The sequence below is a fragment of the Acyrthosiphon pisum genome, unplaced genomic scaffold, assembly GCF_005508785.2.
Source record: "Acyrthosiphon pisum isolate AL4f unplaced genomic scaffold, pea_aphid_22Mar2018_4r6ur Scaffold_20960;HRSCAF=22641, whole genome shotgun sequence".
Lineage (NCBI taxonomy): Eukaryota > Metazoa > Arthropoda > Insecta > Hemiptera > Aphididae > Acyrthosiphon > Acyrthosiphon pisum.
This window is the reverse complement of record NW_021770374.1, coordinates 855213-861155: the sequence shown is the minus strand read 5'-3', so window position 1 is coordinate 861155 and position 5943 is coordinate 855213.

The window sequence follows — 5943 nt, the reverse complement described above, 5'->3', positions numbered from 1 at the left end:
TACAAATTAGAATTCAAACGCTCATAAAAAATTGAATTTGACTTTCTTTATAGACATTTTTTTTTTGATAAAGGTAGATAATCTTATAAGGAATCTTGTATTACATTTTAAAATCTTAGATTTAAAAAGAACATTTTTCATGAATTTCTAACTCAAAATAATTTTTCCATATTTTGTCAATTTTTGAACTTTAAATGCTTATAAAAAAAAACTGTTACTAACGATTTTTAATATTTTTCATCTGCCTTTGAAACAATATACTAGGAGCCTTCTATTAAATTTTCAAGCTTTTTTGACCAACGAATAAAATTTTATTGATATTTCTAGAAAAAAAACTAAAAAAAAATGAAAAATGAAAATGTCCCTAAACAGTTAAAAATAAATCAAAATATTTTGAAAATGTTATCGTGTATAGAAAATGCAAATATAAACAACCAGTGAAAATTTCATGTATCTACGGTCATTTGTTTTAAAGTTACACCAAAAACCAAATTCAATTTTCTGAATAATCGATTTTGCGTAAAAATTCCCGGTTTTCCTTAATTTTTCTTTTCTTTTTTCTTTTGTTTTTTCTTCATACTTTTAAACCTATAGATTTCTATACCACACATCTAAACAATTTGATCTGCTATTTCAAAGTTTGGTCACATTACTTGAAGGTAGGTATTATATAATTTTTTGAAATCTAATTAATTCAATAAGAGTGACCTATTTAGATTCTTAAATTGATTAAATATATAGTAAATTAATAATAAAAAAAAGTGGATATCGCTCTGCTGTACAGTAGGTTACAAGTGGGTCATTGTATAATGGATTGTATTTAACTTGAATTCAATGATATAATATCATTGTATAAGAAAAACGATTCTGAGCGGTGACGATTTGTCAGTCTGGATATTTTATATTGTTATTATTTATTATATCATGTAAGTTGAATTAATATTATAATATTATAATTTTTTATTCGTTTCTATGGTGATAAACAAAGCTTTAGAATTTAAAATCCCATTTTTTGTAATTTTTCGGTGGTTTTTCCCGTGGCATTAAATAACTATTGATAAAATCGAAAAATGACCTCTTTAAAGTACCATCTTGATCCAATTTGCTAAAAGATAAGGTACCTACTATATGTTGAAATTGAAGAACTCCTTCTGGTAAAAATTTTGTGTACAGGATTTAAAAATAAATAAATAAATACCATTTTAATACCACTAGCTTCCTCGCTCCGCTCAGAATCTAATACTATAATGATAATAATAAATACAAAGTCTCTGTAGATTTCAAATTTTATTAAATATTATATTATTATATGTATATAAATGTATTATATAATATATTATATACCTACAAGTATAATAATTATGATAATAACAAATAAATAATTAAAAAAGTACTATTTAATACAAAAATAATAATAAATGAATTAGCCATAAAAAATCTGTTGAAATGTATCAACACCAGAACGACACATGGGACATCTCCTTGGGAACTGGTCGTTTAACACTGCGACACAAACCCCACAAACCCATGCATGGCCACATGGCAGTACAATAAATTGAACTGTTTGTTCTTCCTTTTGTGTTAAACATGTCATACAAGTGGATACATTGTTATCAACATTAACTTGATGATCTTCCATGATTGGCTGTAACGGCAAAACTTCTTGTCCGTTACCAATGATGTCATCACCAATGTTATTGACTTCATCTACTCCTAAAGCCCACTGTCTCTGTCTCTGTTCATAAGAAGAACAAGCATGGGAACATTTGTTCAGAAATTGCCAAGTGCTTACTAAACCAGCATCATATTGCTCAGTCGCTGTTTTAATAAATTTGGAATTTATTAAAAACTTCGACTTTAAATTCCTTGACGGCTGCAGTCCATTATCTAGCTGAGTGACAACGTGATGATAATTTTTACTTAGCCCGCTTAACTGACCTAAACAAATTAATAAATTACAATTCATGAAATAGGTAAATGTAAACATAAGGGAAAAAACACCTATCTTTCAAAATTATAAATAAGTAGGTATAAAAAAGCAAATATTGATTCAATAAATAACTGTGATAAATATACAGAAGTTTAACATAAAATAAAACAGGGTAGGTAGAGTACATAACCATAAAAAATTAAAGGGTTTGATACAAAATTTAAATACTAAAGTAAGTATTTAATACTGTTTATTTAAATTCAACATAATATGTTATAAATAAAAATAATAATTTTATATTTTTATATATTATATATTATAAACGGGTTTTGCTATATGCATAGATTTCCAGTGGACATCATCATTTAGCATAGAGCAATGTTATGAATCTGTTAAACTTTAATTAAATGAATAGGTAAAAACAATTCTTATTGCAGTTGGTGTAGCCTTTACTCCTAAGGATATTTTTATGTAACACACTAACACTGTAGGTTGAACCAGTTCTAGTCAAAAAACTAGTTTTTGTTTATTGTATATTAATATTTAATATATTATATTATTATTTTTTTATTTTTTAGCGTTTAGCGTTTAGCATAATAACTATTATAGTTTAACAATTTAAGTATGTATTAATAAATATATTAAATATATTTTAATTACTATAATAGTATATCATATATTATTTTTGTTGGCTTTATAAGTTATAAGTTTTATTTTCATTTCATATTTGACACCTACCCACCAATTACATTGAATTTTCTAGCAAAACCACCTTCATAGTGGATATGAGATGATAAGTATTCAATTTGATCTCTGATTCATATATTTTTGAAGATAATATTGAGTTATAAATTACACTTATATTATTTAAAAATGATTTTTTTTATTTTCTGAATAGTTATTAAGAAGAGTACCCATGTTACACACTACACAGGCATGTCAGGTACGTATATCAGGTCTTACAATGGCAAATTTGCCTACCCTAACCTGTATTGGTGTACACCTATTTTTTATTTTGTAAGTTTGTCAAACGTAGGCAACTACCTTACTAGTCAGTATAACTACACATAAGTAAAGTGTTCTAAAGCAAAAAAACAAATTCATAAATCTGTATTCCAAAAGAAAAAGCATAATTAGTTACAATGGTTTGTTCAAAAAAATAAAATAATAAAATATTATTTTCCTATACTTCACTCAAAATAACAAACTAAATAAACTTACTGAGGAAAATCCATAAACTCGGATGAGTAACACTAAATTTGTTTCGTAGCACATTGTGAAAACTTTCCACGTTATTATTGGTTCTCCTTGGTATCCCATTTACAGATAAAATGTTTGGCCCTACAATCTGTATCCAATACCTTTGAACAGTCAGTTAATTATATTTTTATTATATTTTAATTTTAATATTACCTACGGTTTACAAAAATCAATGTTACCTTTTATAATAATTAAACAAATTTGTCATTGGGACATTATGGTGTACTGCAAATGATTTTATTAGTTGGAATCCTTCCTCAATTTTGGTAGCAGGTAAAAGGGGTACACACATAAGCATTTTCAATGCTTTCAATGCAGAGGGATTGCGATGAACTGTGTCTAGGTTACCCAATGATTTCATTTTCTTCCATACAGCCTATATTTAATTCATAAGATAAATATATTTATATTATATGTTTTCATATAATACATTAATATTTCATACATAAGTATCAACATTTAATAGAAATATATACAGAATGTAAACATTTTACTGTTCTAAATCAAAAAGTGTTGAATAGGACATTTTTTTATGATTATTTAAAAATGTGATATGCACTAAGCACCACCTAAGACAATTTTAAAGTATAGAATATAGATTCCTATTTGAATCAAAATATTTTTATAAAAAGCACTCAAACAGTTGTACAAAAAAATAAAAATTAGCTATGTAATGTATAATAATATGTATTATAGTGAGATAAAATTAAAAAAAACTTTCAGATGAAACAATTTACTCTATTTTTTATAATTTCTAATGATGAATTTTGTATCATGCAATTTATTATGAACATTGTTTATATTTTAATAACAAGTATATTTAGTTGGATTAAATACCTATATTGATAAAAAAGAATTTTAATTGTATAGTATTATATATTATATATTACTATATATTATACATTATATACTACATATATAAACATGTAGTTATTAAATTATAATTTATTTGTTCTACCTTAAGAAGTTATTGTTATGTAAATATTTACTTGGTTGTGGTGAAACCAACATCCCACAGCTCTTGTTTCTCTGCCTCCAAAACATGATAATAAAGAATCTCTGAGGGCAGTCTCATAATCGGTAATGATTATCTCCGGAGAAAGGTTAGGAAATAAGTTTGATTTCAAAAAATCAAAAACACACTGGTATGAAATTCTCGTTTTGGCCTCCATCAATACATATGCTATTGGAATAGACTGCACAACAAATTATATTTTTTATGTAGTATAAATAGTAAATAAATACCATTTCAATTGTATTAACAGATTGTTATTTAAATAAAAATTACTCACATAATTATCTATCATGCAATGGACACTAAGCATTTGTTTTCCCATGTTTGCGGGAACAATTTTAAATGTGGCGTCAACGTGGATTTCCCGAATGTTTTCTCGAGAACTTCACGAATCAGTTGTGGACAAGCTAATATTACATTATTTTTCCCTATTTATTAAAACAGATTAAAATAGTGATTTTATGATAGGTATACGGTATACCTATAATCCTACCTATATACCTAGTTGTAAAATACAAATGTTAAATATATTATATAATATTCACCACTTATAAGTAGAAATGTAGTCGTTTTTTTATAAGTTTAAAATGTTTGAGTAAATATTTTTTTTAATTATACAATGTGTTAAACAATACAGTAAGCACATTTACACCCAATATTTATTTTTAAACGAACCCAGCGTGAAATATGAATACCGTATACCTATAAGAAAAAACTTAAAAATATTATGATAAAAAATTATTTAAATTTTTTTTTTAAATTTAAAAAATATTTTGTAAAAAGTTGAAACTGTTTGGAAATAATGTAGAAAATAACACTTAAAATTAATCACTATATAAATCACTAATTTGGTATACCAATTTAAAAAAAAAATTTAAATAATTTTTTATCATAATATTTTTAAGTTTTTTCTTTTTTGAATGACAATATAAATTTTTAATTTCATATTTCAAAGTATTATTATAAATACATAATAATTGAATTTCGAACAATTAATTATTTGGATATTTTATATTATTGCTATTAAAGTAAGTAATTTATTTTAATATTAGTAAAGCAGTACCTAGGACGCCCTACGTATAAGGTTGAATCCATTTTGGCCGTGAACATTTCATTTGATATCTTTTAAAAGTTTCATGTAAACTCATGAATAATATTTTTAAATTACAAAAAAATAATTCAAATTGTTATTTCGTCGTTCCAAATTTTTGATATCTATTATTATCTACTTTATATAATTTTTTTAATTATTTGGAAAATTTGAAATGCAAAATAAACAGTTTGAAAAAAAAATTTTAAAATCTGGAACGATAAAATCTAGAAAAATTTCTCACGTTTATTTTAGTGAAATAACCATGTCCTCTACGACGGCTAAGGAAGACTTGAAGTACGAAAGCATGTTTTTACGGTTGAATTTTGTTACCAGAACGGCTTCTTAAATATCTTATTTTGCCCAAATTTTAACTTAAATTATCAAGTAATTGTTAAAATAATTTTAAAATTTAATCATCCACCTACGTCACGAAATTCTAATATAAAATTTCAGTAGGTATCTACGGTTATTAGTTTTTGAGTTATGCCAAAAAACAGAATTGATTTAGCTGAAAACTGGTTTTACGCAAATAATTGCGTACATTTCCCGAAAACTACTGTTTTTTTAATTTTAACCTCTCAAAAGTACCAACTAGATTAACTTTTCGATAAGAAAAGATACTGGTGTTTAAAAGCAAAACATTAT